The following is a 12,112-nucleotide window of genomic DNA, read 5'->3' as shown; positions in this document are numbered from 1 at the left end:
TTTAGAGGGATAAAAACTTTCACTTTTCAAGTCTCAATTTTTTTTTATTTTTTTAATTTTTTTTTTTTTATGTCTACTTTCACAATTTCCTTCTAATGATTTTATAATGAATAAAATAACTTTTTCTGTTCCAAATTTGCCCTCCTACGACCATTACTAAATTTATGAGACCACACTGGAATTTATGCAGGCGAGCTCTTATAATATTAATAGAAATTTTCTTTGCTTTTTCATGATGACGAAACTTTTGTGACGCTGTTTTTATGTTTGGCGCCATTTGCGAAAGTGTATTTTTTTTAATATCCGCCAAAAGCAAATGAAATGTCATCGTTAGTAATTATCAATGTAAAGTTAGGTTATGTCATATTAATATTCAATGTTTTTTTTACTAAAACGATGACTTCATAAATTAGATTTGAGAAAATATTTTGAAGGAAAGAGTTGCGTTGTTGTTAATTACATAAGCTATAACGTTAGCTCTTAGCGTTCCAATTATATAGAGAATAAGTCGCTGTATCCGCTCCAAGGGTTTTCTGATGCACAGACTTTGGTGAGCAGATAATTTCACCAGTCAGCCGATCGATAGGCCAACGAGACTGTGGGATAGCACACCGTTAGATATTTTCCTGTGTGGATATAAAAAGTCTAAAGTATATGCGGACGATCCCGCTTCGGTTCAGGCCTTGGAGCACAACATCACGCGTGTAATTCGCTTGTGACGAACGAGCCAACGAAAACTGGGCCCATCCGTTCCAGTTTCCGTCCTGAGACACAGCCGCGGCTAACTTTAGAAAGAGATAATCTTCAAAAAATAAACCGCAAATAATGTTCTTTCGAAAGCTAATAAATATTCTCCATCAAGGTTTTTATGTTTTTTCTTTAGAAAGTACGGAACCTCGAAATGAACCAATTTTCATAAGTAGGCTTCACCAACTAAATTATTAATTAACCTTCCTTTAATTGATATTTATTTTCCATCTAATCAGTGAAGCACAAGTATGTAATGTCGTAATCCAGCAATCGGGTCATCGAACTTTGCTTTGTATTTTTACGATGCAAATACTCGTATTTCACAGTTACAATACGCATTTGTCAAGCGACCATTTTGTTTCTTTTTTTTTATTATTAGCGTGTCAAACATGCTCCATTTCTCCCCTGTACGTATATATTTCTAATATTTCTTATTTGCATAAGTTAAAAGCAGGTTTGCAAGCCTCTTTGCACAAGGTTTTATATTTTTCCGAATGCCTTGTCATGTGTGGAAACCTTTCAAATGCGATAACTTGTAAGATTTTTGCAAATTAGCCATAGACATATAGAGTCTGTCGCGCTTCAACAAATAAGACTTGTCACTTTGTGTTTTTGTTGCTTTTTCGCAAGTCCGAAGCGCTCATTATAAACTCATTTGCATGCATATTTGCTCGGACAAGAAGAAATGTGTAGTGAATGTATTGCATTGTAGGCATTTTGTGGTTCACGAGCTTTTCCTGCAGCTACCATATTTCCCTTAGCGAATTAGCACATGAAAAATAGCTTAAACTCTAATTTGCATGCAGATGTGGCGAAGTGCGCAATATTTGTTCAAAATGCAATTTTTTTTTGTTTATTTGTGTTTTCGTATTTATATTCACATGCAACTTTTACACGCGTGTTTTCTTCTTTTTGAATTTCTTGTTTTCCTTCTTTTTTGTTAAGTTTTAGCGCTGGCATTCCACACTCTCAAACTTAACGCCTCGTTTATTAGCAAAACATTGATTGCCGTTTGGCGTATTGCTGCAGCAATAAATGATCTTCACACATTATTTAGATTTTCGTCTGTTTTACATTTAGTTTTATGACAGCTATTACTACTTGTGTTACCGTTTCTATTTGTTTAGCTAATTTTTGCGAATTTTTGTTTCGAAAACGCGTTATTGCAACACGCTCGTAAATAATACAGTAGAAACAAGTTAAAAATGGTGAGCAAACACACAACATAACCAAAAACCGTATTAACAATCGAAAAAAAAAAAAAGTCTCATTGGCTTGAACTCAAAGCGACGATTTGTGGACATTAATGAATTTTGGATGACGTTGCACCTGCTCTCAAGTTGTCAAAATAAAATAAAACAATATGAAAAAAAAAAAAAAAATAAAATTAAATAAAAATAATTTCGGTAACAAATAAAGAAGGTTCCGTGCAGGAACTTGATTTTGATCGGTCGGTTAATTTTCTAAATTTAATTTAATGTTCTTAATTACTATGCCAAATATGAGCGCCGATTTGTTTACGGGAGCTGCTTGAGTGGATAAAAATATCGAACAAAGAATTTGTCTCAAATATTGTATTTATAAGCGAATTTTGTGCGCAGAATCGTTGCAAATGTTGGGAAAGGTTTGCGGCCGATGAGTGGTAAAAAGCTCTCAAAAACGATCGAGAGATCATTGAAGACAAGCCTCGTTCTGCACGGTCTTCGACGTTTTCAACTAATGCAAATTTTAAACAAGTTAAGGATACGGTGCATGAAATTCTTCAGGCAAGTGTTAGAGAGATGACAAGAGAGCTCGACTTCTCTCGTGGGTCAATTCGAATGATTTTGGTGGATATTTCGGGTAGGAAACTCGTTCTTGCTTGCGAATTTTTTTCAAAAAGAGTACCATAAAAATGTCTTGTTGTACTCAAGCGAATTCCGATTCCACATTCATGGAGAGGTTTATAGCTGCCGATGAGACATGGGTTTATGAGTTTGACATGCTAACAAACCAACAATCATCGGTCAAAAAAGGTCAAAAAATGCTTATGAAAAGTGTTTGTAGCGGGGGGTGACAAAATACTCGTAAATATTGATGAATAATTAAATATTAGGTTGTCAAAAAAGTCTTGCGGTATTTTTACAATTGAATTTTCAATTGTTTATACAATTCTTATTGATGAGTATTATAGTACTGTAAAATATGCAGTATTTTCTCTTTATTTTGCTCCATGTTGGCAACGCTATAACTCACTTTACGGCTTAAAAGAAACGACAATCAATCAAACATGTGTTACCGCGTGAAATGAGCTTTCCAAAAAAGTATAGTATGACCCGATACGACGAACAAAACTAGAACTACGCGCTCTCAGCGCCAACTAGCGAAAATACCGCAAGACTTTTTTGACATTTGCATTTTATTTACATTTGTTTCCAGGTCACTTTCTTGCCACAATGTATGCTATAGTGATCAGTTCTGAACAATGGGATCCGTAACCCCAAACTGGGTTTAGAACATGATTGTATACTAACAGTTTGCTTTGAATTGATAGAGTGGATTTCCTCCCAACTGGGTGGTAAAGTTTAGCAAATTTCATATTAAAAAAATAAAAATAAAAAAAATATTTATCACTTTCATAAATATATTAATATACTTGTATGTATACTTGTATGTATATTAATTATTATGTTTTTCGTTTTCTTGCAGAAAAGTGAAACCTTGGTCATAATTTCTAGCTCATTCTGGAGCTTTATACGTTGATACACGTATTAACAAATGAATGTATAAAAAATAAGGTGGGTAAAATTTTATTTAAATATCTTTTACTGCTACTGATACATATAAACGATTATAAGATATGATAAAGTGATGAAAAAGTATGATCGTTTGAGTGCATCCTGGTGATATTGATCCTGACTCTCCTGGTGGTCTGAAAAAAAAAAAAAAATCAGAAGAAATTCTTAGTCAGTAAGGATTCTGTTATAGCCCCTACTTCAGGGAACACGAACAAAATTTTTTTTGGAATAATGGCGACTGAATTTTTTTAAAATATTAAAAACAAAAATTTTGACACTATGCTGGTAGGAACGATAAAGGATTATATAAAGAAGGCTCACACAAAATTTCAAGTAAATCGGTTGTACAGAACTTGAGATAATGCCGGTACCGTGTGGAAAAAAGTAGTTTCGAGAAAAACGCCTTTAAAAAAGTGAGTCAAATTTCAGGCAGTCTATTGCGATGTATGTAAGGTACATACAATCACCAATCATATGGGGTACAGCCAGTTCGATGTTCGAAAATTTTTAAATTAGTTATATAGCGGTTAGGTCAAGTTTTAACACAAATATACACTGTTATGAGTAAAACACCCTCTCTTCATTTCATTGACTCAGATATTGCCCGATATATGTGGTATAAAGTCACGTGGAAGTATTGACCCGATCCAACACATTTTTAATATACCACGATACTATTAGTAGTAGACGATTTCTCTGAATTTTAATTGTATATCTCATACATTGACCGATATTTTCGGTCAAAAGTCAACTATAGATACTGAAGTCCACAATTTCGGTATTTGGAGCTTAAGCACTTTTGGTTGGATTTGGAAAATTTTTAGCTGTAGGGAAGTATACTCAAGAGGCATTATTTGCTTACCCCCGCCCGCTTTATAAAAATTTTTAGCCCACAAGTGTCCTTAACTACTTCAATCCCTTTTGCTTAATAAGAGTTCTATAACTTATTTTAATGCTTGGTTATGGCACTTTATTCGTTTACAGTTGATGACGTTTTATGGGCGTAGCAGTGATCCATTACGACCATTTACGAACTCCGACTTACTTTTTGTCAAAGTAAATTAAGAAAAAATGAATTTAAGAATTATGTCCATGTATGGATTGAAATGTTGATACAAATATTGTTATTATACCCTGAACAGGGTATATTAATTTTGTCACGAAGTTTGTAACACCCAGAAGAAAGCGTCGGAGACCCTATAAAGTATATATATAAATGATCAGTATGTTGAGCTGATTCGATTTAGCCATGTCCGTCTGTCTGTCTGTCCGTCTGTCTGTATATATACGAACTAGTCCCTCAGTTTTTAAGATATCGTTTTGAAATTTTGCAAACACCATTTTCTCTTCAAGAAGCTACTCATTTGTCGGAACTGCCGATATCGGACCACTATAACATATAGCTGCCATATAAACTGAACGATCGGAATCAAGTTCTTGTATGGAAAGCTTTCACATTTGACAAGACATATTCACGAAATTTGGTATAGATAATTTTCTAAGGCAACAATGTAATCTCCGAAGAAATTGGTCCAATCGGTTAACTTTAGCATATAGCTTCCATACAAACTGAACCTATAGTTACTAACATAAATGCACCTGTGAAGGGTATTTAGCTTCGGTGCAACCGAAGTTAACGTTTTTTCTTGTTTTTATTTCATTTTCTTAATATTTTGGAATGCACTTTGATTACTCAGATGCATGCAAAATTTCTTATAGTGCATCTGTATATTCATAATATTATGTTCACTCATGTGAATGCCCACTATGCATATTAATTTTATTGCCAATTGATATTACGTACTTTATGTACGATAATACTATGTATTTTTTGTTGTTTTATGATGAATTTCATAATTAAATAAGCAGAGTTCAGCAAACTCCGTAACATGTGATGACTCTGAAATTTGTTAATTGAATTAATTCTGCATCGTTTGCTTCCGTGAAGATGCATAAAGTAAATGTGATAACGGCATGTGTCAGAACACATTCATAAATGCGCCGTTATGTGTACACATGTATGTAGAAGCTTGTGTAAATATTTTTAATATAAAGGCATATTTTATTTGGAATATGCTAACGATTTCCTGATTCAATATAATAAATAATAAAATTTATTGGTAACTAAACAATTGATTTTTCGATAAGCTTTTTCGGCTGCCATAGACGGGTATGACTTCATATATGCACATTAGGGTAGTTCATTGTTGTACGGAATATTTTAGAACTTTGAATTTTTGTTTTATTTTTTTTTTTAGAAGTTCCAGCCTGAGTCCATAAAGAAACATAATGTTAAAATTAATACATGAGCTGGCTGAACGACTTGCTTTTTTGAAGTATTTGATGACTTCATGTTCTTCCCTGTATGCTGTGTGCCACTAAAATACTTTTCTTTGTGTTAAACTACACTCTCTAAAACAGTTCTGCAAGATTTTCAATGATTTCGTAGCTATGATTCACTTGGAAACACAAAATGCCCATCGAAATCGTTGTTAAACTTTTTTACGTGGACGAAAAAATCGCCAGACAAACACTAATGATGCCTTGAATGAATGTAAATTCAGGTCTTTTGGTAGATCAATAACCGAAATATGTTGAGTCGATGCCTAAGAGATTATGAGATACTCCGTTATATCTTACACCCATCAAGGAAATTTGTTTTATAGATTCGATTTGGGGGCTCAGTCAATTTTGATCAGATGGTTGTGAAAGGTTAAGTGGTGCGCTCCCAAGTGTGTCGTGATCACCCAAAAGCGAGACGGTTAAGAAGGAAGTGTTGTCTTGCTTCCACCTTATCTTCTTCCATACAGCTTCTACAGAAGGCATCTGGTAGGACTCCAAGCCTTACTGCGTGAACACCAATAGGGCAATGATCCGTGGAAAGCCCCAAATCTAGGGAGCCTTATTGAAGGCAAACAGTTAACTAGATCTCTTGCGATCGCTCTTGGGCAAAAAGGCTTTTCCGACAGCGTGTGTATGGATGATGGCCCAGCGCTGGCCAAGCTTCTTCCTTCTGTGAAGGAGACTGCACTTCGGAGCAGTCAATCTACTGCTACTTTAATGGCTGCAGCCTCGAATTGAAAGACACTGCAATAATCAGGAAGTCTGCAGCTTGAGTTGATAGAATAAACGCCTCTACCAACCTTCCCCCCAAACTGTGACCCATCTATAAAGAAGCTCTTCTCACTCCAAAACTCTCTCATCAGTATATGGGTAGAGAAAGAGCCGCCATAGGTCGGTTTGGCGGTCCATAGTCCAAGTGATCCGTTATGAAGTCAAAGTGAGTGAGGGTTTTCGAGTGACCAGTCAGATTGTTTTATTATGGGGGTATTCTAATCTAGAAATGCTATTTAAAGGCATTTTTTAAAGTCCAATACAAAAAAAAACTAAGAACATTTTTACTATCCAATTTTTTATCAGATATTTATTGATTTTTTAAGAATCCAAAAAAAAAAAAAAAATTATGATAATTTGATTAATTCCGACGTGGTGGCGTGGCGGGGTTTGAAAATAAGGGTGCGCCCTTCCTGACACGATTCCAAAAGTTTGGATGATCTGAAAAAAAAAACAATTTTTAATCAGTACAATGCCGTTATCGTCTTAATTAGGATAAATAAAATTTTTTTTTTCAGTAAATGGCGGCTGTTTGAATTTTTTGCCCGTTTTTTGGCAAAGATCAAAAGTTTTTAAAAATACTAAAAAACAAAATTTTTTAATAATCTTAGTTCCAACCATAGAGAGATATATAAAGAAGGTCCACAAAAAATTTCAAGTTAATCGGTTCATTAGAACTTGAGAAATCATGTCAGAAGTGTTGAAAATAGTAGACTCAAAGGTCCAGTCTTTGAGAATATGCAAAAAAAAAATCGATTTTTTCAAAATTCTAGACTAGAATATCCCCTTACTAAAAGCAAAATTACAATATTGAAAGCTTATGTAAATTCAAATTCAGTTTATATTTTTAATTTAATGTTTCACCGCAGAGCATAGGTACCAATTAGTTCCAATTTCTAGCTTAGTACCAATTTACGTCACTTGTAGTTGAAGGCATTGACTTTTTTTTATGTAATTTTCATTCGTGGAGACATTTTGACTTTTTATTGTCCCCAATGCTTAGTCACCCGATTTGCTGGAGTGTTCGTATATTTAATAAATGTTTTCAATTCGCTTGAATATGCTTCATGGGCTTAAAATAAATAAAAAATACTAGTTAGGAACTTTTTCAATTATTACAAAGCTATAGAAATTAGCTATTAGCTATAAAATTAAACCATTTCTATCCATTGTAACTGAATAATTAAGGACAGAATCACCAGACCAACAGACTGACATCATTGTATAGCTCTGCTGATCTTCAGCTTACCTTCTCTTATCTAGCTGTGCCGCATTATTATTGCGAGCATTTTCTGTTGGCTTTGTTAACATTGCCTTCGCGTCTAGGAAATTTTTTGTCGCTATTCAAAGGATCATCCTAAATGTAGCTTGGAACGAAATAAGTGCAACTATTGTGTTTTTTGATTTCGAAAAATACGACCCTCCCTGGTACATACCCTCATGGCACCTACATACTTACATATAAATTTTTTTACTTTATTATTATTTAATGGCGATAATTGATATGGCTTTATTATAGAATTTACGTCACTTAGTAGATTTACTTAAATGTCACTAAGTGAATGAGTAAGTTAATGGATAGAGATAAATGTGTGTCCAGTTATATTGAAATGGGATATGAGATGCGCAATTTATTGATTGTGAGGAAAATATTATAATTTGCATGCACACAAAAATAACGTGAAAGAAAACTCACTCTATGTAATCTGCATAACTCAATCTATTTGCTGTATCTATTATCGCATACATATATTTTGTAATATGCTATGTGGATATTTACTTACGTATTTATGCTTGTATGTATGTCGGAAACAATTTTGAGGCATTGATAGACGATGACTATGACATCCTTCATAAATTTCATAAATAAACAAGTAAGGAAGAACTAAGTTCGGGTATCACCGAACATTTTATACTCTAGCATGATAAAGTGATAATCGAGATTTCATCATCCATCATTTACAATACATATTTTTTTATTTTGCTGTAAAATTAATTAGATTAGATCAATTTGTGTACTTTGAGTATTGAATTGTATTTTAATTTTTTCTTAATTTTATTGAAAAGTTATAGTCCGATCACGACAATTTTTCCACAAAGGATACCTCAGCTCAAATAACGTATTTGTGTAAAGTTTTATTCCGCTATCATCATTGGTTCCTAATGTATATATTATACAGAGAAGGCATCAGATGGAATACAAAATAGCGTTATATTGGAAGAAGGCGTGGTTGTGAACCGATTTCACCCATATTTCGTACATGCCATCAGGGTGAATATTACATACCGAATTTTATTGAAATCGGTAGAGTAGTTCCTGAGATATGGTTTTTGGTCCATAAGTGGGCGTCGCCATGCCCATTTTCAATTTTAAAAAAAGTCTGGGTGCAGCTTCCTTCTGCCATTTCTTCCGTAAAATTTAGTGTTTCTGACGTTTTTTGTTAGTCGGTTAACGCACTTTTAGTGATTTTCCACATAACCTTTGTATGGGAGGTGGGCGTGGTTATTATCCTTTTTTTCCATTTTTGAACTGTCTGGAAATGCCTGAAGGAAACGACTCTATAGAGGTTGGTTGGCATAGCTATAGTAGTTTCCGAGATATGTACAAAAAACTTAGTAGGGGGTGGGGCCACGCCCACTTTTCCAAAAAAATTACGTAATGCGATCCTTTGTGCCAAATTTCACTTTAATATCCTTATTTATGGCTTAGTTATGACACTATAGGTTTTTGTTTTTCGTAATTTTTTGGGCGTGGCAGTGGGCCGATTTCGGCAATCTTCGAACTTAACCTTCTTATGGAGCCAAGAAATACGTGTACCAAGTTTCATCATGATATCTCAATTTTTACTCAAGTTACCGCTTGCACGGACAGACAGACATCCGGATTTCAACTCTACTCGTCACCCTGATCACTTTGATATATATAATATCTGACTCTTTTAGTTTTAGGACTTACAAACAACCGTTATGTGAACAAAACTATAATACTCTCCTTAGCAACTTTGTTGCGAGAGTATAAAAATCTATCGAATAAATGAGTTTCCATACAAGAACTTGATTTGGATCGATAAGTTTATATGGAAGCTACATACATACGTATGTATTTGTATGGACGTTATAGTAGTTGGATCTGAAAATTTTATTCGTAGATTATAGCGTTGCCTGAGGTTGGTTAGTCAGTTTGTAAGACAGCTACAGGTTTCGAGGTATCCTGCTTTTGAAAATACAAACACGTGAACATCAAATTTAATGGGAAATGTTTATTATCACTGGAAAGAAGATTTTCCTGGCAGTTATTATTCGAAAATTATCTCTTTCAAATCTTGGCCGGGGCTAAGTCTCAGATGGACCGTTGAGATCAGTTTTCGATGATCAATTTTGCTCCAATTCCTGAATCGAAGCATGGACTGTAAATTTTCCATCTTCCCACAGAAAAAAGTCTAACGGAACTTATCTACTCACCGAAATGTTCTCTCAATAAATCCATTGATTGGTGTGATGTGTGAGAAGGCGTGACATCTTGTTGAAACCAAATGTCGCCGAGAGCTGCAATTTCAGACTTTAAATAGACGGTTACATTCTTACCGGCAGCGTTTTTGAAGAAATATGAACCAATGATTCCACCGGCCCACAAACCACATCAAACCGTTTTTTTCTGAATGAAATGGAAGTTCTTGAATATCTTTATTTTGCTCTTTGTCCCAAATTTTGCAGTTTTGCTTGTTTACATGCTCATTGAACCAGAAATGAGCTCATTGCTGAACAAAATTTGGCTCGAAAACGTCAGATCTTTTTGGAAATTTTCAAGAGCTCATATAATATATCGAAGCAATGTCGCCTAAGAAGGTCAAGCGCCTTCAGTTCTTGCACACGCTTTATTTTATACCCTTTCTATTTTAAATCTCGACGTAAAGTATGTCAAGTCGTTCCATACATGAGTCCGAGTTGCTGCGAACGGCACCGAATCGACTCTCCACGGGCTTCGTGCATACTCTCATCTATAGCTGCAATTCTATCTTCACTGCGTTCTGGACATGGTCTATTCCGTCAAATATTATCCAATAATGATCGCTGGGTCTCAAGATGGGTGATGGTGTTTTGAATAATACACTCAGTAGGCCTATTATGTTGATCATAAGTTTTCGTAATAAAGTTGAACGATTTATAAATGTTGTTTAGACATAAGTTGCATTATAACTCGTTAGTGTTATTTACCTACCAATTACAAGGAATACAACAAAAACAAAGTATTATTTGACAGATGTCAAATACAAATTATTGAAGCTAAGTTAAGTGATAGGGAATACCAAACCGGATAAGTCAATCAGCATCTTATTTGTCTAAACTAATTGAACAGCTTTAACAATGTAAAAGTCAGTTCTACTCACAGATTGGGACTAATTGGCTATCCCACAGCTTTCATAAGCGACTGCGACCAATGGAGAAAGACCTGCAGAGTTTAATTTTTGTGTAACTATGTATATTAACTTCGCAAGATTTGAAAATGTTTTTTGATATGAGAAGTTACAACCGATTTCCGGCATCATACAGTAGAAAGTCTCAAGAAAGTCTTTTTGAAGCTCATCCAACAGTGTTTCTTACGCAGAAATATTACTCTGACACTGCAAAAGAATGTGAGCATAAACCGCAAACACTACAGTTATATTGCATATATATTTACAAGTTTACGGCTGCGTAGGCGTCCATTACCTCATACATATAAATGAATGTTTGTAAGTGCACTTCATATACTGTATAAGACATTTATTTATACAGATAAATAATTTATTTACTCTGTGACAACGCGCTCTGGCAATTGCCAATGCTGGACCACAATGGGAAATTACGAAGTCGGGCGTCTGGTTGACTAGTACGTCGGTTGGCTTATGGCACGAGTCACAAACTAATGTGCGGAACACAATGCTCGCGACAGACTGCAGCAGCACGACAGTGAACTGAAAATGGCGTTGTGAATCCTACTACATAAACGTTTGTGAGAGGTCAGCAACATAACAATGGCCGGCATGTACACAAAACAACGCAGTTGTCCATTTTGCATGTACACAATTTCGTTGTGGCCATACTAATACTTTGCACTTCAATGAAATTTTAATATTTTGTTCAAAGTGAATTTTTTAAGTAAAAAAGAAGTAAATACACAGGTAAATTTATTTGTTTTAAATTATCAATTGTTATTATAAATGATATAACAGAGCTATTTTATGCTTTTATTTGTAAAATAACGTCAGGTTTGTTARAGCTTTGAGTAATTTTACATTTTACATATTAGTGGCATCACCACTCTAACTCATCTCTCTATCTTCCATTCTACTCTCAACTCTACTGTCGTCCTACTGTCGTTGGCAAATATATAATCAAATTGAAGTTAGCGAGAACGACAACTGTCGGCCTGCAGTCGTGTAGTCGTGCAGCTGTCAAAATAGGTCCGTCGATAAGAACGTGTGTATTTT

The 12,112-nt window shown here is 34.6% G+C and overlaps 1 protein-coding gene across 2 annotated transcripts in view; it reads left to right on the top strand.

Moving 5' to 3' along the window:
• Nucleotides 1–12,112, top strand: part of LOC108965426 — a 67,153-nt gene that overhangs the window by 28,020 nt on the left and 27,021 nt on the right. For both annotated transcript variants that reach the window (XM_018927836.1, XM_018927837.1), the window contains exon 2: nucleotides 3,439–3,527. The gene's annotated coding sequence lies outside the window, so the exon portion shown is untranslated. The remainder of the gene's footprint in view (nucleotides 1–3,438; nucleotides 3,528–12,112) is intronic.

This window comes from Bactrocera latifrons, unplaced genomic scaffold (assembly GCF_001853355.1).
Source record: "Bactrocera latifrons isolate USDA-ARS-PBARC rearing strain unplaced genomic scaffold, ASM185335v1 scaffold_14, whole genome shotgun sequence".
Classification (NCBI taxonomy): domain Eukaryota; kingdom Metazoa; phylum Arthropoda; class Insecta; order Diptera; family Tephritidae; genus Bactrocera; species Bactrocera latifrons.
This window is presented reverse-complemented; position numbering and strand designations above follow the sequence as displayed.